Source organism: Oncorhynchus gorbuscha, linkage group LG09, assembly GCF_021184085.1.
Source record: "Oncorhynchus gorbuscha isolate QuinsamMale2020 ecotype Even-year linkage group LG09, OgorEven_v1.0, whole genome shotgun sequence".
In the NCBI taxonomy this organism is placed as follows: domain Eukaryota; kingdom Metazoa; phylum Chordata; class Actinopteri; order Salmoniformes; family Salmonidae; genus Oncorhynchus; species Oncorhynchus gorbuscha.
Window position 1 is genome coordinate 28,866,785 of NC_060181.1, and position 21,730 is coordinate 28,888,514.

A 21,730-nucleotide genomic window follows, 5' to 3' on the forward strand; every position below is an offset into this window, starting at 1 on the left:
ACTCTAGCGACTCCTGTGGCGGGTCGGGCGCATGCACGCTGATACGGTCGCCAGGTGTACAGTGTTTCCTCCGACACATTGGTGTGGCTGGCTTCTAGGTTAAGCAGGAATTGTGTCAAGAAGCAGTGTGGCTTGGTTGGGTCGTGTTTCAGAGGACGCATGGCTCTTGACCTTCGCCTCTCCCGAGTTCATACGGGAGTTGCAGCGATGAGACAAGACTAACTGCCAATTGGATACCATGAAATTGGGGTGAAAAAAATGTAATATAAAAATATCATAATAATAATAATCTATCAATGTTACATTGAGCTGGGTGAATGAATAACAGTCACCCGCTATGCTGTAATAGAAATAAGGCCATGCTCATGAAAAAAATAATCATCCTCCCTCATCTTAAATGGCACCAACCGCCACTGGGTGATGCTTGGTTTGTTTCCTGGCTGACAGGGATTCAAACAACAGCTCTCTGATTCCCCATAGCGATCAATCCGAGCGCTGCAGTTGTCAGTAGGCTACACTTCGTTTTCCTGGGTCCATGTTGAAGTTGGTCAGCCCAGACTTTCTCGCATACTCAGCTTCGTCGGGTCATTCCAGGGCACGCGTTGCATCTGTTCCATCCCGCTCGTCCCGCTCGCAGGTACAACAAACACCGACTACATCCGCACAAACTCAGTAAGAGAGGAATGCACCGGCGGAGTGTCGGAAAATAACATTTCTGTGTGCCGACCTGCGTATGTGGTATGTTGCCCCATTTTTGTGTTATTCTTTGCTGCGTATGTAGTATGTTGTCCAATTGTTGTGTTCTTCTTTGAAACGTCAATATTCCGGTGCAGGGAAAGGGTGCTCTTGAAAAAATTACGTCCGTTTGTAGACGTTCCAGAAGTCGCTAGACTGTTCATTCGTGTGTCGATAAGAAACACTCCCTTTGCCTGATTATTGTCTACTTTCGTCGAATTGTTTTTTATACGATCTCTTGAGTTAGTGTTTGTTGTTCAGGCTAATGGCGGTCTGAAATCAAGGTTTTATAATGTGGGCGGATGTGAAATAATTTTGTGGCAGAATCGGCAGATTAATCTAGGTGTGCATTTCGAATATTTTTGTGTGTTGGCTACAGTTTGCATCAGAATTACAACTGCTGCATGCCATTGGCCAGTCAACAAGTATTTATAACGTTATATGGATTATAATTTGTTGCCGGTCATTCTTTAGACACACACAGGCCGGTGCTCTTTATAATTCAAATGCGCTGTTCAGAACATCTGGATAGCCTGCCCCAAATATTAACAAAACTTTGTCATGCAGGTTATTGTCTAAGTAGGCAAAATAAAATAGCCTATGCTCGCCTAACAACTTGATAGATGCAGAATAAATAATTAATAATGGCTTAAGAATGGCTTTGTGTACGTTAATAGGCCTTATTATTGCGCTATTAAAACTGTGTTGTAAGAGAAAATATTACGCATTTCAAGTTGAAATGGTCAAGGGAAATGCCTTCTTGCAAGCTCTAACCCGACAACGCAGTAATCAATGTAGTACTAAAAATAAGGTGTAACAAAAACCCAATACATAGAAATAAGAAATATTGCCAATCACAATCAACGCTGAATTTCAAATGTTCAAAATAATATCCAATATGTATGAGTCATTCGTTCTTGAATCATATGAATCATATAAATAAGTTATGCATGAAGTAGCCTAACAGTAAGCTATTTGTCATTGGAGACACTGACCTATATAAGGCACAGACCTTTTATATGGAAAATAAATACGTCATTTAGGCCTAGGCCTATGGCACAACACGGAAAGTCTAGAGATGTTAAAGGGGTGAGGAAATGTTATGCAAGGTAAGGAGGAAATAGATGGTTGCTCTCATCGTTGAGATAACGTAGCTTCTCATGGCTGGTAGGCGGGGTTTTTGATTGGGCACTGTGCAGGTCGTCTAATAGCCCATTGAAGGCATATCAGTCATGTTTGGAAGTAGCCAATATATTGCCCCTGTAACTTAATAATTATTTTAGTCTATAACGTTGCACCATCAATCATTCTTAGCCTAGACTACTAAGTGCTGTAAACGATTTTATTTTCCGTTGTGGAAAGTTAATTATGATTTAAACCTCTATTACCACTGTGGGTAGTTACAATGTAACAATATTTTGTTGGAATGGTTACAATATTACGTCACGTGGATCTGATAAACATGTTCTGCAACCTTGTATCAACGTGCCTCAGAATGAAATTGTCCTTCCAGTCTTGCCGTAGATAGAGTTTCGGGACATGTATCAGAATTCTCCGCTCTCATGGATTCTGCTGTTCTGGCTGGGGGTATTTCAGGTCAAACGACAGCCTTCACAGCGATGCCGTGTGAAAATTGAAGTCAATTTGCGAACTGGTGAAGAAATCAAAAGCTGGCCTGACGGTACGAGTAGACTTACAACACCTACATCGATTAAATATACATTAGAATAATTTGTGAGACGAGTTAGCCCTAGTGTAAATTAACCGGGCGAAATCCTAATGTAGCCCTATTGAAAGCACCAAAGCACGCCTGCAGTGGATGTCTGATAGCCACTGGATTACGTAAATGTCCAATCCTTTCTGATCTGCCAGGGTTCTGTATTCAGGCTATTGAAACTTCGAGGTTGTTAGTTTGACACGGCATGAAAGCAGACTTTTGAATGTCCTCGGTTGGCCTGTACTATCAGTGGACTTGCAGGATAACTTCTGATAAGGGAGTGGTCGAAATGTACACAATTGTTACCCGGAGGAAAATGGGGGAGGGTCATGCTTTTTCAATTTCAGTCATCAGGGGGAGGGGTTAGTATTTTTTTTATTTAGTCAAGGGGGAGTCATGTCATTTGTAATCGATTAATTAACAAACCTAACACAATCGTAAATCTAAACACTGATGGTAGCACTATAGTTATGGGGGTGTATCCAAAATATTTCTGCTATTTTCACCACCAAAAATTATCAGCACAGTGCTGGCAGTGGCATGAAAGGGCTGGGTTTTTGATTAATAAACCCGTTGTGGGTTTATCGAGGTTAGGCCCCTCACTGGCCAATCAGAACCTGCTCGATGGATAAATATGTGGTTGCTTCAATTGGTGTATTTATGGTATTGGTGTATTTCAAGTTTTCATAACAATCAGAAATCAGTATTTATTTTTTTACACAGATTTGGGCGATAAAATATATATATATATATATTACACCTTTATTTATACTTTATTTAACTAGGCAAGTCAGTTAACACATTCTTACTTTCAATGACGGCCTAGGAACGGTGGGTTAAAGAGCGTCTGCTAAATGACTTAAATGTAAATGTAAATGTTAACTGCCTTGTTCAGGGGCAGAATGACAGATTTTTACCTTGTCAGCTTGGGGATTCAATCTTGCAACCTTACAGTTAACTAGTAAAACGCTCTAACCACCTGATTACATTGCACTCCACAAGGAGACTGCCTGTTACGCGAATGCAGTAAGAAGCCAAGGTAAGTTGCTAGCTAGCATTAAACTTATCTTATAAAAAACAATCAATCAATCAATCAATCATAATCACTAGTTAACTACACGTGGTTGATGATATTACTAGCGTGTCCTGCATTGCATATAGTCGATGTGGTGTGTATTCGCGAAAAAGGACTGTCTTGCTCCAATGCGTACCTAACCATAAACATCAATGCCTTTCTTAAAATCAATACACAAGTATATTTTTAAACCTGCATGTTTAGTTAATATTGCCTGCTAACCTGGCTCGTTGCGAAAAATACTTATTTTCCAGCATAATTTGCAAATAAATTCATTAAAAATCCTACAATGTGATTTTCTGGATTTTTTCTCTCACATTTTTTTCTGTCATAGTTGAAGTGTACCTATGATGAAAATGACAGGCCTCTCTCATCTTTTTAAGTGGGAGAACATGCACAATTGGTGGCTGACTAAATACTTTTATGCCCCACTGTATACTGTTACACTGGCAATACTAAATTTCCTATAAGAACATCCAACAGTCAAAGGTATATGAAATACAAATGGTATAGAGAGAAATAGTCCTATAATTCCTATAATAACTTCAACCTAAAAACTTCTTACCTGGGGAATATTGAAGACTCCTGTTAAAAGGAACCACCAGATTTCATATGTTCTCATGTTCTGAGCAAGGAACTTAAACGTTAGCTTTTTTACATGGCACATATTGCACTTTTACTTTCTTTTCCAACACTTTTTATTTTTTAAACCAAATTAAACCAAATTGAACAGGTTTCATTTTATTTGAGGCTAAATTGATTTTATTGATGTATTATATTAAGTTAAAATAAGTGTTCATTCAGTATTGTCATTATTACAAATACATTTTTAAAAAATTAAACCGGCCGATTAATTAGTATCGGCTTTTTTTTGGTCCTCCAATAATCGGTATCGGCTTTGAAAAATCATAATCGGTCGACCTCTGATCTCAACATCAACTGTTCAGAAGAGACTGCGTAAATCAGTCCTTCATGGTCAAATTTCTGCAGAGAAACCACTACGAAAGGACACCAATAAGAAGAATAGACTTGCTTGGGCCGAGAAACACAAGCAATGGACATTAGACTGGTGGAAATCTGTCCTTTTTGTCTAATGAGTCCAAATTTGAGATTTTTGGTTCCAACCGCTGTGTTTTTGTGAGATGCAGAGTAGGTGAACAGATGATCTCCGCATGTGTGGTTCCCACCATGAAGTATGGAGGAGGGGTAATGGTTTGGGGGTGCTTTGCTGGTGACACTGTCAGTGATCTATAGTTAGAATTCAAGGCACATTTAACCAGCATGGCTATCACAGATACGCCATCCCATCTGGTTTACAGTTAGTGGGACTGTCAATTGTTTTTCAACAGGACAATGACCCAGCCTACCTCCAGGATGTGTAAGGGCTATTTGACCAAGAAGGAGAGTGATGGAGTGCTGCATCAGATGACATGGCCTCCACAATCACCTGACCTCAACCTAATTGAGATGGTTTGGGATGAGTTGGACCACAGAGTGAAGGAAAAGCAGCCAACAAGTGCTCGGCATATGTGGGAACTCCTCCAAGACTTGGAAAAGTGTTCCTCATTAACCTGGTTGAGAGAATGCCAAGAGGGTGTAAAGCTGTCAAGGCAAAGGGTGGCTTCTTTGAAGAATATAAAATAAATGTTGATTTGTTTAACACTTTTTTTAGTTATTACATGATTCCTTCTGTGTTATTTCATAGTTTTGATATCTTTACTATTATTCCACAATGTAGAAAATAATACAAATAAAGAAAAATCCTTGAATGAGTCGGTGTATCCAAACCTTTGACTGGTACTGTATATTGACAAAAAATATATGTGGGGGATTGGAAATTATGCAGAAAATTACAATAATTGAAGCCACAATCTATCTGCAATATGAAGTCCTCTGTTTTAGTACTTTTTGCTAAATGAGCTGTACAGGTTTTTGTTCTGTTACAGTTACCTTAGGGTTGACATACCAACTAACAATATTAATTATTTTGTGTATTTATTTGTGTATTTTGCCCCCTTTTTTCTCCCTAATTTCATGATATCCAATTGCGATCCAGTTATGATCTTGTCTCATCTTTTCGACTCCCCAATGGGATCGGGAGAGACAAAGGTGGAGTTACCCGTCCTCCGAAACATGACCCTCCAAACCGTGCTTCTTAACACTCGCCCGCTTAACCCGGAAGCCAGCTGCACCAATGTGTTGGAGGAAACACTGTTCAACTGACGATCGAGGTCAGCCTGCCTTATTGGGTATTGTGTGGAGATTGCTGAGGATTTTTTTATTTATTTAAGGGTGTAACGTAACAAAATGTGGGAAAAGTCAAGGGGTCTGAATACTTTCCAAGTGCACTGTACAGTTCTTGACCAAAGCTTGAAACTGAACGTGATTAGAAACACAGTTTGTGGATTTTGGAGTTCTCTTCAAAATACTTTTCATATCTACAGTGAGTAGAAGTTAGCCTATATTCATATTCTCTAATGAGAATACCTAAGGTATTTCTGTACTAGCTGTCCACTGCCATAGGGTGTGTCAATGCTCTGTTCAAAAGTAGTGTACTATGTAGGGAATAGGGCTCCATTTGGGATGCAGACTTCCTTCTTTGACTTTAATGTGATAACTAACTTTGTCAATGTTATTGGATTTGTACAGACTTTCATGGTGTGCTACCAAGAGGTGTCTTTTAAAATAAATGTCTGCCCTTTCAAACCCTGCATGTCTTGTGTCAGGAGCAATTTAAGTGTAGCACACCGTTTAGCCTAATCCTGTTTTATTGAGGGAAAAACCGAGATGGAGCAAATTGGGTGCTACATGGTTGGTTGTTATTCCAGCTTTGACTGCAAAATTCTGGAAACTTTCCCCAAATTCTCTGGTTTTCTTAATCTTTGTTGGAGGACTCAGGATTTCCTGCTGTTCTCTGACTTTAATTCTCTGACTTGCAGTCTCTTGCAGTCTCTCACCCTACATACACAAACATTTCATGAGCTATTACGGGTCAGGCCAGACTCATATGTTCTACTCAGAGTTCTGAGGCCTGCGGCCCGAGTTTTGGGTTCTCTATGTCAATAATCAGTTGATGGATACCACTACACCCTGCTCCATGCCACCTCGGAGTTGTTGAAAGGGCTCAGACTTGGGTTCAAATACTATTTGTTTCCTTCAAATACTTAATTATCTTGCCTGACAATATGGAACATATGGAATAGTCTGAAAAGTACAAATCTACGCAAACCCCTTATGGGCCTTGGTCAAAAATAGTGCACTTTAAAGGGAATAGGGTGTCATTTGGGAGAGAACCGTTATCTCACATCTTTGAGCGAGCTAAAATGCTCTCACTCACTCACTCACTCACTCACTCACTCACTCACTCACTCACTCACTCACTCACTCACTCACTCATATTTCATCACTGACCGGCTGGCTGGCTGCAAGCTGTGCTGTGTTCTAACTGTTCTGACTATATTCAAGCTGTTAATGCCCACTAATCACACTGCTTATGCCCACTAATCACACTGCTAATGTCCACTAATCCTCTGCTAATGCCCACTAATCATCTGCTAATGCCCACTAATCATCTGCTAATGTCCACTAATCATCTGCTAATGTCCACTAATCATCTGCTAATGTCCACTAATCACACTGCTAATGTCCACTAATCATACTGCTAATGCCCACTAATCATCTGCTAATGTCCACTAATCATCTGCTAATGTCCACTAATCATCTGCTAATGTCCACTAATCATACTGCTAATGCCCACTAATCATACTGCTAATGTCCACTAATCACACTGCTAATGCCCACTAATCACACTGCTAATGCCCACTAATCATACTGCTAATGTCCACTAATCATACTGCTAATGCCCACTAATCATCTGCTAATGTCCACTAATCATCTGCTAATGTCCACTAATCATACTGCTAATGCCCACTAATCATACTGCTAATGTCCACTAATCACACTGCTAATGTCCACTAATCACACTGCTAATGTCCACTAATCACACTGCTAATGTCCACTAATCACACTGCTAATGTCCACTAATCACACTGCTAATGTCCACTAATCACACTGCTAATGTCCACTAATCACACTGCTAATGTCCACTAATCACACTGCTAATGTCCACTAATCACACTGCTAATGTCCACTAATCATACTGCTAATGCCCACTAATCATACTGCTAATGTCCACTAATCATACTGCTAATGCCCACTAATCATACCTCTAATGTCCACTAATCACACTGCTAATGTCCACTAATCACACTGCTAATGTCCACTAATCACACTGCTAATGTCCACTAATCACACTGCTAATGCCCACTAATCCTCTGCTAATGCCCACTAATCATACTGCTAATACCCACTAATCCTCTGCTAATGCCCACTAATCCTCTGCTAATGCCCACTAATCACACTGCTAATGCCCACTAATCCTCTGCTAATGCCCACTAATCCTCTGATAATGCCCACTAATCACACTCTAATGCCCACTAATCACACTGCTAATGCCCACTAATCCTCTGATAATGTCCACTAATCATACTGCTAATGCCCACTAATCCTCTGCTAATGCCCACTAATCCTCTGCTAATGCCCACTAATCCTCTGATAATGTCCACTAATCATCTGCTAATGCCCACTAATCACACTCTAATGCCCACTAATCACACTGCTAATGCCCACTAATCCTCTGCTAATGCCCACTAATCCTCTGATAATGCCCACTAATCACACTGCTAATGCCCACTAATCCTCTGCTAATGCCCACATGAAATTATATTGCACTTTAGCAGAATTGTTAACATCGAGGCTGGGATTCAAACAAATTGACTTTAGAAGATGATTTCTGCGCTAGCTGACATTGGCCAACAGCTTTTAATGCAGTGGGCTAAATTAGGGTCACGGAGAGTGTTTATTGGTAATCTTAAACAAATATAATTTGAAACAAAAGGATACACCTCACACATGTGTTTATGGGCTTAAACAAAAGAAGACACTATGTACCAGGTCAGGTATAGAGTTGAAATGTATTACTTAAAAAAAATATACATATTTTACCCCCTTTCTCCCCATTTTCGTTGTATCCAATTGTTAGTAGTTACTATCTTGTCTCATCGCTACAACTCCCGTACGGGAGAGACTAAGGTTGAAAGCCATGCGTCCTCCGAAACACAACCCAAGCAAGCCGCACTGCGTCTTAACACAGCACGCATCCAACCCAGAAGCCAATGTGTCGGAGGAAACACCCTGCACCTGGCGACCTGGTTGGCGTGCACTGCGCCCGACTCGCCACAGGAGTCGCTAGTGCGCGATGAGACAAGGATATCCCTACCGGCCAAACCCTCCCTAATCCGGACGACGCTAGGCCAATTGTGCGTCGCCCCATGGACCTCCCGGTCGCGGCCGTCTGCGACAGAGCCTGGGCGCAAACCCAGAGTCTCTGGTGTCACAGCTAGCACTGTGATGCAGTGCCCTAGGCCACTGCGCCATCCGGGAGGCCCTAAAAGTATTACATTTTGAGTTTGCATACCAATATTACACTTTATATACATAACAAAAGACTGAAATATAACAAGACTTTGACATAGTCAACACCTGATTTTTTTTTTTTTTTTTTTTGTAAAAAAAAAATGTTTTAATTTTGAAATGATGGAAAATATGTATAATATTCCACCCATGAGCACACTAGAGGGTGTTTAGTCATTTGACTGCAGGAAAGGGCTACAAGTCTAATGCTGTGTGCAGCTCGTTAAATCTGTGTTGGTTTGAATCCAGGGCTAAACCTTAACCTACCGTAGGATGATCCTGCTTACAAAAGCAGAGATACTTGTTAGGTTATGGGCCCCGGTCAAAAGTAGTGCACTATATAGGGAATAGGGTGCCATTTGGGACGTAACCATTGAATGCAAACCACTCGTGTTCCTGTGAGGTAAAGGAAGAGAATTGATCCAAGTTCTGATTTAGATAGTGTTTTGGAATGGTGTGATCGTCAATCACATGAATCTCTTGAAGCGGTAAGCGATCCGATTATATAATAGGTCAGGTAGATACACATTTTTTACTGCTGCAGGAGAGTAAGTATTATCCACCTGATTCAGCACTTCTCCACAGAGGCTCCTCTGTTTAGCTCAGTGGGGTTGTTTTTTCCTTATCGTGCCTATAGGGGAGTTTATGAATGTTGCAGAAAATAGACATTGGCCAGGTGGCAAACAGACAGGCAGGCCGCTACAGGTAGCATTAGTTTGGTATGTTAGAATGGATGAGCCCACAGAATGCCCCAGAAGGAGTTGTACCTGGTCCATCTCCTCTCTGGAAGATGAATCTCCTGATGTGCCACAGACCTGTGTTCAAATACTATTTTATATACTTTTTTAACATTCAAGCCCAGATAAAGTATTTCAAATGATTTGGTGATATTTGAATCCAGGTCTGATGTGCATACAGGCCCCTGGGAGGGTCTGGATGGCATTCAGCTGGGGAGTTGAACCACGGTTTCGGAAGAGCCAGGATGTTTTAAAGAATGTATGTTTTCTTCTGTTAAATGAACGGCGTAGTTTAATGGTCGTCGGTGTCAGATGACGCAACAAACGTATGTCTGGTGCTGTAAAGAACAGAACACACACACACAACACATGCCTAGAACAGAACACCGCTGTATGAGGAAAGGACAGCATGAGAAAGACGACTTGACAGCTGAGTAATGAAATTGTCTTGTGTTCCTGTGGTCTGGTGTTTGTGTGTGTCAACCCTGGACAAAATGTGCAGCTTGGCAGCGAAGTGGCAGCTTGGCCTCTTGACTAACGACAGCAGCACCAAGGCTATTTCCCAAATGGCACCCTATTCCCAAATGGGCTCATAAGGCTATGTCAAAAGTAGTGCACTATGTAGAGAATAGGGTGCTATTTTGGACACAGCACAAGCATCTGCAATGGTTTAGCACAACCTCAGCTAGTCAACCCAGCATGTTCTCAGGAACATCTTAATGATTCTTACATTTTTATCAAGATCACAGAAAAATGCTAAAGAGAGAGCTTTGCCCAAACACAAACACGGCTTCTTCTTTCTGCAAGCCTGTACATGTTTGAACATAATAGTTGCTGCATTTCTGGTTTGTTTTCTTTACATTGTACTGTACCAACCGATGTGATGTGGTCTGGGAGGTGTACAGATGTAGGGTTCTTAATTTGACCACCCTGTTGCAGGATAACTTTCCTGCAATACATTTGGATTTCCACTTAGAAATTTCAGACTTGATTTTCCCTGATGAAAATGTAAATTAATTATAATCCACATAATCATTCACATTTCCTGTTGTAGCAAACTGGCTCAAATGAAGATCCTACATCTGTATAGTGGTGAGGCCTTGTTGATTGAACTGGTAAGACCTGATTCACCCTTCTCATTTCTGTTCCTGAAGTTGTCTGTAGTGTCATACATTACCATGGCTCTTGTAGTAGTGACATGTACAGTACCAGTCAAAAGTTTGGACACCTACTCATTCCAGGATTTTTCTTTATTTTTACTATTTTCTGCATTGTGGAATAATAGTGAAGACATCACATCTATGAAATAACACATATGAAATCATGTAGTAACCAAAAAGATTCTTCAAAATAGCCACCCTTTGCTTTGTTGACAACTTTGCACACTCTTGGCATTGTCTCAACCAGCTTCGTGAGGTAGCATCCTGAAATGCATTTCAATTAACAGGTGTGCCATGTTAAGTTAATTTGTGGAATTTCTTTCCTTCTTAATGCGTTTGAGCCAATCAGTTGTGTTGTGACAAGGTAGGGGTGGTATACAGAAGATAGCCCTATTTGGTAAAAGTCTAACTCCATATTATGGCAACAGCAGCTCAAATAGGCAAAGAGAAATGACAGTCCGTCATTACTTTAAGACACGAAGGTGAGTCAATGCAGAAAATTTCAAGAACTTTGAAAGTTTCTTCAAGAGCAGTTGCAAAAACCATCAAGTTCTCTGATGAAACTGGCTCTCATGAGGACCGCCACAGGAAAGGAAAACCAAGATTTACCTCTGCTGATAAGTTCATTGATGTTGACTGGACCTCAGGTTTCAGCCCAAAGTAATGCTTCTCAGAGTTCAAATAACAGACACATCTCAACATCAACTGTTCAGAGGAGACTGTGTGAATCAGGCCTTTATGGTCGAATTGCTGCAGAGAAACCACTACTAAAGGACACCAATAATAAGAAGAGACTTGCTTGGGCCAATAAACATGAGCAATGGACATTAGACTGGTGGAAATCTGTCCTTTTGGTCTGATGAGTCCAAATTGGAGATTTTTTGGTTCCAACCGCCGTGTCTTTGTGAGACGCAGAGGAGGTGAACAGATGATCTCCGCATGTGTTGCTCCCACCATGAAGCATGGAAGAGGAGGTGTGATGGTGCTTTGCTGGTGACAGTCTGTGATTTATTTAGAATTCAAGGAACACTTAACCAGCATGGCTACCACAGCATTCTGCAGCGATACGCCATCCCATCTGATTATGCAGTTAGTGGGACCATAATTTATTTTTCAACAGGACAATGACTCAAAACACACCTCCAGGCTGTGTAAGGGCTATTTGACCGAGAATGAAAGTGATGGAGTGCTGCATCAGATGACCTGGCCTGCACAATCACCCGACCACAACCCAATTGAGATATTTTGGGATGAGTTGGAACGCAGAGTGAAGGAAAAGCAGTCAACAAGTGCTCAGCATATGTAGGAACTCCTTCAAGACAGTTGGAAAATCAGACAGCCAAGATGATGCATGAGTGGCTTTGGGACAAGTCTCTGAATGCTCTTGAGTCGCCCAGCCAGAGCCCGGACTTGAACCCGATCAAACATCTCTGGAGAGACCTGAAAATAGCTGTGAAGTGACAGTCCCCATCCAACCTGACAGAGCTTGAGAGGATCTTCCGAGAATATTGGGAGAAACTCCCCAAATGCAGGTGTTCCAAGCTTGTAGCGTCATACCCAAGAAGACTCAAGGCTGTAATCTTTGCCAAACATGCTTTAACAAAGTACTGAGTAAAGGGTCTGAATCCTTATGTAAATGTGATATTTCAGTTTTTTTTATTTTAAATTTGAAAAAATTTCTAAAAACCTGTTTTTGCTTTGTCAATGTGGGGTATTGTGTGTAGATTGATGAGGGGGAAAAAATGATTTAATGATATTTAGAATAAGGCTTACCGTAACAATGTGGAAAACGTCAAGTCTGAATACCTCCCCAATGCACTGTATATGGATGCTTTATAAAGCCAGACACATTTGTGGACGCAATTAAGTTGGTTTCCTCTCTCCTCATTTTTCTTAGACAATTAAGGCAAGGGCTGTCTTCTCATCTCTTAACTCTGATTTTGAAAAAAAGCAGGGATTGATAGATGGGTAACAATAACTAAGCAGACATTGAATATCTCTTAAGCATGGTCAAGTTAATAATTATACAGCGGATTATATTTAAATCACCCAGACACAAGATACAGTCACCCTTCTGAAATGAGCTCCAAGACAGGAACGAAACTGCTCAGGGATGTTACCATGAGGCCATTGGTGTTTTTAAAACAGCTACTGAATTCAATGTCTGTGATGGTAGAAAACTGAGGATGGATCAACAACATTGTAGTGACACCACAATAATGACCTAAATGACAGAGTGAAAAGAAGATACAGATTTACAGAATAAAAATATTCCAAACATATTATGTGCAACAAGGCAGTAAAGTAATACTCCAAGAACATCACAGTGAAGGAATACACTTTTTGGCCATAAATGCAAAGTCTTATGTTTGGTTCAAATCCAACAAATCACTTAGTAACTGCCTCATTATTTTCAAGCATGGTGGTGGCTGCACCATGGTCGGGGTATGCTTGACATCGGCGAAAACTGGGGTGTTTTTCAGGATTAAAAGAAACGGCATGGAGTTATGAACAGGCAAAATCTGTGGAAAACCTGCTTCAGTCTGCTTTACTCCAGAGACTGGGAGAGGAAGGCCAAATCTATGATGGAGTTGCTTACCAGGAAGACCGTGAATGTTCCTGAGTGGCCAAGTTACAGTTTTCACTTAAATCTGCTTGAACATCTATGACAATTTACAATTCTTCAAGTATCTTGACGGAGCTTGAAGAATTATTTAAAACAATAATGGGCAAATTTTACACTCCAGGTGTGCAAAGCTCTTAGACTTACCCAAGAAGACTCATAGCTGTAATCGATGCCAAAGGGTTTCTAACATGTATTGATTTAGGGAGCTAAATACTTATGCAACGACTATATTTTAGCTTTTAGTTGTTTTTTACTTTGACATTACTGTATTTTGTGTAGATTGTTGGCAAAAAAATGAAAATGAAATCAATTTTAATCCCACTTTGTAACACAATAAAATGGGAAGAAATCCCAAGGGTCTGAATGCTTTTTCAAGGCACTGTACATTACCATCACTACGTAATCTGAGATTAAATTGCTACATCATTTGCCATCTTAGAGGAACGGAAACTAGGAAAGAGTCGGTGGTTGTATTTGATTAACGTTTGATTTAAAAAGTCTGGATTTCAGAGACCGGCATGCAACAGAAGAGGACAAACATGGGTAGGGGTGCACGGTAAGGGGTTAAAAAAAAGTTAGAAAATGTAAAGAATTGACTACATAGCTAGTCGAAGGTTAATTTCAAAAACTCTAGTCTGAGTTTAACTTCGTGGAGGAGTTTAGGCTCTTGGCTAAGGGAATAGGGTGCCATTTGAGAAGCAGCCATGACCTCCATAATACAGTACAACATGCAACTCTGAGCCAAATTCCATCTGCTCATTTGCTGGATGAACTGTGGTGTGTTGTAAACTGATTGGCTGACTGGGGTTCTACTCGCAGCTGTCAGAAGCAACTGTTTAGCAACCACACAGTATAGAGACAGTAAATCTCCTTGCAACGACAGTGGTCAATGCTGGCTGGAAGAGCTCTCTTTCTGCAATGTTTGGCTGCCAATCCTGCACATTGCAGACTTGGGTTCGAATAATATTTGATCTAATTTCAAATACTTAACACTCAGAGCGCGAGAATTCCATAACTGCTAGAATTGCCATGAGTCATTCTGACCATTTTAATATTTAAATTGTGTAAATTTCAATGGTATATTCCAATTGCTAAATTAATGCATTTATTATGTTAAAATAAGTCATAAGAAACCTCACGACACCAAACGATGTTGAAACTAATTTCACACCATATAATAATAGATGTGTCCTTAAGATACAATTGATAATATTGTCAATTAAAAAAATTAAGAATGAAAAGAATGATGGCCAGTGCAGCATCCATTGACAGGAAGGGAACGGAGCTTAACAAACAGTCCATGCAGGCCAGACGTTTTGATTGAGGAGATTCTACAGTTTCTAATGAACCGAGTTCTGCCAAACAACTCTCAAAATTGCGCGGATGGGCACAGTTTCAAAATATAACTAGAATAAACACGGCTCACACGTTCCTCATGAGTACTGGCGACAATCAGCAATAGTCATTTGGGAAAAATATCCTTTCTATTTTATTCTGTTATGTCCCATAATATACTTACTGTAAAATACACACTGAGTGTACAAAACATTAAGAACACCTGCTCTCTCTTTCCATATCTGAATCCAGGTGTGATCCCTTGTTGATGTCACTTGTTAAATCCACTTCAATCAGCGTAGATGAAGGGAAGGAGACAGGTTAAAGAAGGTTTTTTAAAGATTTGAGACCATTGAGATGTGGATGGTGTATTTGTGCCATACAGAGGGTGAATGGGTAAGACACAATATGTAAGTGCCTTTTAAACGGGGTATGGTAGTAGGTGCCAGGCGCACCGTTTTGTGTCAAGAACTGCAACGTTGCTGAGTTTTTGCGCTCAACAGTTTCCTGTGTATTTTAAGGGTCCACCATCCAAAGGACAACCAGCCAACTTGACACAACTGTGGGACACATTGGGCCAGCATCCCTGTGGAATGCTTCCAACACCTTGTAGACTCCATGCCTTGACGAATTGAGGCTGTTCTTAGGGGGGATGGTGCTAAACATAGCATCTCCAGGACTCATGCATACAAACCACTGATGAGCGTCTTTGGAACATCTACCTTTTTTAAAGTCTAAAATCAATTTAAGATACACCATCACAATACATCCATTATTTATTTTATTCAGGTCTAAAGAAACATTATGATATGAAGAAAATGTATTTCAGAAGAACAGAATATGAGTTGGTCTACTGTATGTTACCTGGCTATGTGCCATGCCATAGACTGTAGACTTGTTCAGTTAGCAGACAAGATATGCTTATAAGTCCAGTGGCATTATTTTATATTATATGATTTTATAGTAAGAATATAATTGAATTTAGCTGAATAAAATAGAAAGGATATTTATCCCATTCCGGAGCGAGTGTGCTATGAAGTGGCTATGTTGAGTGTAAAAGTGATCATTTGAAACAGGTCCTATATGCTAGATTTAAATTTATTTGGCAACTTTAGTTGTGAATGATACAAACCTTAGAATACCTTAGAAATCAAAAGATATATGGGCTGCATGATGCGACGAGAGGCTATTAATGACTTGAGAAAGTCGCTAAAAAAGCTTTACGCTCTGTTCATTGCCTCAGGCTGCACACGCTGTTCTCTCTTCAAATGATCATATTTTCACCCATCAGACTTCTCAATTTAATCTAGTCTAATATGTAAAAATGGATTTAATTTAGAATGGCCTATTATTACATGTGGAGGAACAGAGGAAAAAATACATGTCATCCTTATGCATTGGAATAGTGAATGGAGACCGCTTTCCTTCACTCATGCTGGTTAGGCTACTCCAGTTACTTCCCCCCACCCCTCAACCACTGTTTGAGGAGTTTGTAGCCTCTTGCTGTGCGACAGATGTTATTCCGCCCAAACTCTGTATGCCATGGACTCTCTAACCCTGTTCCTGCAGCTACCCAGTGCTTCATTTGGGAAGTGAAATCTGTTCGGGAACATCGATAGTAACGTATTTTCACAACAAAACATATGGAATTTTTATATGTATATAATTACTATAACTAGGCTATTCATAATCAAATAAAAATTCACTGTAATTGTAGACTAACTCTGTATACTACCCTGTACCATCATTCACTGAAGCAACATCAATGCCTAGGCCTTTATGTTCTCTCCCAGACTCATGAATAGAAAGTTTGGAGTCCGCTTTCCCTCCTGTTTGTTTCTCAATCATGCTGGTTAGGCTACTCAAAGTTAGTTCACTCCACCCATCAACCACTGTTTGAGGTGTGGTTCAGGTAACCAGCCTATTCAGTATGCATAATAATACAGTCCACACTCAAAGGCCATTACTAGAATTTCTTACATTTTTGAGTGTAGTTTAGACCAATCATGACTTCCCAAATGAAGCACTGGGTAGCTGCAGGAACAGGGTTAGAGAGTCCATGGCATACAGAGTTTGGGCGGAATAACATCTGTCGCACAGCAAGAGGCTACAAACTCCTCAAACAGTGGTTGAGGGGTGGAGGGAAGTAACTGGAGTAGCCTAACCAGCATGAGTGAAAAACGTACCATTTAAAAAAAAATGTTTTTCTGCATGCGTAATATGCGGTAGGCTATGTATTGTGTAATGGCACAATCATTGTAATTTTTTTATATTTTTAGGTGGGCTTGGGGTCATACAGTATATAGCCCTATCCGTATGCATACACTCTAATATGCATATAGGTGTTCTGAATTAATCATCACCTTAGAAAGTGCTGTCAATTTCATTGGATTTTAGACAACATACACAATGACCATGTTTTCCACTGAGTTTTGTCTTAAAATTGATCAATCACAGTGAGATGAAAAAAGCATGATACTGTTTTGATGATACTTTTTAATGTGCTTTTTGATTGCATTTGCATTGACGTCAGAGTGGTTAGAGGAACAATAGAGCCCTGAGTACCAGGCCATTAGGACCTGATGGAGGAGCAATAGAGCCCTGAGTACCAGGCCATTAGGACCTGATGGGGAGACAATAGTGCCCTGCGCACCAGGTCATTAGGTCCTGATGGAGGAGCCCCCATTAGAACCTGAGGAACAATAGAGCCCTGAGTACCAGGCCATTAGGACCTGATGGAGGGACAATAGAGCCCTGAGTACCAGGCCATTAGGACCTGATGGAGAGACAATAGAGCCCTGGGCACCAGGTCATTAGGTCCTGATGGAGGGACAATGGAGCCCTGAGTACCAGGCCATTAGGATCTGATGGAGTGACAATAAAGCCCTGAGTACCAGGCCATTAGGACCTGATGGAGGGACAATGGAGCCCTGAGTACCAGGCCATTAGGACCTGATGGAGTGACAAAGCCCTGAGTACCAGGCCATTAAGACCTGATGGAGGGACAATAAAGCCTTGAGTACCAGGCCATTAGGACCTGATGGAGGGAAAATAGAGCCCTGAGTACCAGGCCATTAGGACCTGATGGAGAGACAATAGAGCCCTGGGCACCAGGTCATTAGGTCCTGATGGAGGGACAATGGAGCCCTGAGTACCAGGCCATTAGGACCTGATGGAGGGACAATGGAGCCCTGAGTACCAGGCCATTAGGACCTGATGGAGGGACAATAAAGCCCTGAGTACAAGGCCATTAGGACTTGATGGAGGGACAATAGAGCCCTGAGTACCAGGACATTAGGACCTGATGGAGGGACAATAGAGCCCCCATTAGAACCTGATGATCGTTAGTGAGTTGGGTACTACCAATGCATGTCCTGAGTGCATAAGAGGAGATTACTGTGACTCAACGTTTACGTGGAATTTGACTGTGGTCATGACTCGTGACTGCTGGTGTGGCGATAATATGGTCACCGCAACAGCCCTAGGTGTTCCTTATGTTTGGTATACTCAGTGTACGTGTTGACTTTGGTAGAGCAGTGGAATATAAGCGTGAGATGTCAGCCATATAGCCTCGTCTACTAAGCACTAATACATTTAACTCAACTTAACTCATGTTCTTTTGAAATACATTGTCTTAATATCATATTTTTTATGAATATCCCAAATTAAATATTAATGGTTTCTTTGTGTTTTTGTATATTAAAGGGAGATATTAGACTGGCAGCTATTGGTAATTGTTGAGGCCCGGAGATTCTACTGTTGAATATGCATACGGTCATTTTGACTGTCATGGCGCTTTGAGGTAGAAATACTCAAAGTTTTTGTCTTTTATGATATTTACACAACATGACCAAAAGTATGTGGACATCTGCATCTCATTCCAAAATCATGTTCATTAATATTGAGTTTGTCCCCCCTTTTCTGCTATAACAGCCCCCACTCTTCCGGGAAGGCTTTCCACTAGATGTTGGAGCATTGCTGTGGTGACTTGCTTCTATTCAGCCACGAGCATTAGTGAGGTCGGGGATTGATGTTGAGCGATTAGGCCTTGCTCGCAGTCAATGTTCCAATTCATCCCAAAGGTGTTAGATGAAGTTGAGGTCAGGGCGCTGTGCATGCCAGTCAAGTACTTCCACACCGATCTCGACAAAAGTGTTGCCACAAAGTTGGAAGCACAGATTTGTCTAGAATGTCATTGTATGCTGTAGCATTAAGATTTCTCTTCACTGGTACTAAGGGGCCTAGCCCGCACCATGAAAAACAGCCCCAGACCATTATTCCTCCTCCATCAAACTTTACAGTTGGCTCTATGCATTGGGGCAGGTAGCGTTCTCCTGGCAATCACCAAACTCCGATCTGTCCGTCGGCCTGCCAGATGGTGAAGCGTGATTCATCACTCCATTGAAAGTTCAGAGTCCAATGGCGGAGAGCCTGTCAGCAACGGGTGTGGCTGAAATATCCGAATCCACTCATTTGAAGTGGTGTCCACATACTTTTGTGTATATATATAGTGTATTTCAAAGTACTGCTAGAGTATAAAATACACATATTTAGGAAAAGTCAGGGACAGGTGGATTACGGGTTTTTATTCAAATTAAATGATTGAAATTAAAAACAGTCCGCAATCGCTCAAAGCAAATGCTCAAAGTAGTTGAAATATCTCAAATAGGGATTGAACCCAGGTCTGCATGTTGCACATACTGTACTCTGAGATGAACACATTAGAATGTCCTGGGAGGGATATATTTCAAGAGGAGTTTGGAGTGAGAACTAAATGTCAACCCCTCCCGCTGTCCGAATCCTCCCACTCACACCTAATCATGACCCATGGCAGCCGCAGAGTTGGCTTCCTTTTCCCCATTATAGGAAGTGAGACGTTTATGGCCAAAATCTCAACCACAGCTTGTTGTAACACTGAGCGTGCGATATATGTTTTGGCGGCAGGTAGCCCAGTGGTTAAGAACATTGTGCCAGTAACCGAAAGGTCTCTGGTTCAAGTCCCCAAGCTGACTAGGTGAAAAATCTATCGATGTGCCCTTGAACAAGGCACTTAACCCTAATTGCTCTTGTAAGTCTCTGGATAAGAGGGTCTGCTAAATGACTAACATGTATGTACTGCATGGGCGGTCTCAGACATACAGCATGTCCATGGAGATGTTTTGAGTCAGAGTGAGTGAGTAAGTGATTGTGTGTGTGTTCAGCTCTAGCTGGTTGTTTGACATTCACTGATTTGCTTTCATGATAATCAACAGTGATACTACTTCCACCCCCACACACCCCTGTCCTGTACACTGGGCCAACTTCCTGGTGAAGAGAGAGATGGTGCTGTTCTGTTGTCTCTATATCTCTCCCTCTCTGGCTCGCCCTCCCTCTTTTATAAATCCTCAGTGCTGTTTCCATAATCACTGCACCGTAGTGGCAGCAAACAACACATTGTGGATACTGATAGTGTGAGTGGCGGTGAGAGTGGAAAAAGAGAGGAAGAGAACGTAATAGAGAGAGGGCGATATATGGATAAAGAGAGAGTAGCAAAAGAAAGCACTTCATCGTGAGAGAGCTACTTGTAATTGGCCCCTGCTCAACCCTCAAACCCCACAGTCAGAAGCCCTTATCCCAAAGTACATAGCCACTCCTTCACTACAATGACTACAGAGGATGTCACAGCCAGGCCAACACTAACGATACAGACACTTATGATACTTCATATGAATGGGCCGCTAGTCTAGTACTGATGAACTTGGTTTGCATCCCAAATGGTAGCCTTTTCTTGTGTAGGGAATAGGGTGCCATTTGGGACTTACATTGGTGTCGGGCTGGGGCGTCATGCATGCCAACTCAAGATTTATAAGATTTATACACTGGAAATATAAGCTTCTAGAAGATATTGTTTCCTTTATGGGTAATTCCCTCAAAGATAGGGAGTTTGGCCATCAGTATGCCCTAAAAGATAACCTAAGGGTACATGAAGCCTCTGGTATAAGGATATCATAATCTAGGCTAAATCATTTGGGATTGATAGTCCTTATTTACATATTTCACATTTCATATTTCTCAGCAGATAACAAATGAAAGAAAACAGTCAAGCGGAGATAGTTTTGGAACAGATTAATTTGTTTTGGAACAAACTAATTGACCTCAGTTGGGCCTTTCGGAGCAGTTGGCAAAGTGTTAGCATGCAGAGTTCTATGAAAGACTACGAGGCCTGTACCCCGGCAGAAAGCTTGTCAGGCCTGTTACACCATTGTGTCTTGGTTTCCGTTTTCCCATCCACTAATACACTAACACCTTCACTATTGATGGTTATAGAGCATATATAGTACACTACTTTTGACCAGAGCCCCATGCCCTATAGAGTATGGCTATACAGTACAAATAGATTAGCATAATAATGTTCGAACTGCAGAAGCCCCCCCCCCCCCCCCAAAAACGTTTTACATTTACATTTACATTTAAGTCATTTAGCAGACGCTCTTATCCAGAGCGACTTACAAATTGGTGCATTCACCTTATGACATCCAGTGGAACAGCCACTTTACAATAGTGCATCTAAATATTTTAAGGGGGGGAGGGGGGGTGAGAAGGATTACTTTATCCTATCCTAAGTATTCCTTAAAGAGGTGGGGTTTCAGGTGTCTCCGGAAGGTGGTGATTGACTCCGCTGTCCTGGCGTCGTGAGGAAGTTTGTTCCACCATTGGGGAGCCAGAGCAGCGAACAGTTTTGACTGGGCTGAGCGGGAACTGTACTTCCTCAGTGGTAGGGAGACGAGCAGGCCAGAGGTGGATGAACGCAGTGCCCTTATTTGGGTGTAGGGC

The 21,730-nt window shown here is 41.3% G+C and overlaps 1 protein-coding gene across 11 annotated transcripts in view; it reads left to right on the forward strand.

Annotated features, from left to right (window-relative positions):
* Nucleotides 1-473: 473 nt before the first annotated feature.
* Nucleotides 474-21,730, forward strand: part of LOC124043359 (thyroid hormone receptor beta-like) — a 127,254-nt gene continuing 105,997 nt past the window's right edge. For 2 of the 11 annotated variants that reach the window (XM_046361894.1, XM_046361897.1), the window contains exon 1: nucleotides 474-738. The gene's annotated coding sequence lies outside the window, so the exon portion shown is untranslated. Of the gene's footprint in view, nucleotides 739-2,275; nucleotides 2,417-21,730 lie in introns of those variants that run through there. The other 9 variants (XM_046361899.1, XM_046361900.1, XM_046361903.1 and 6 more) reach the window with 6 other exon arrangements.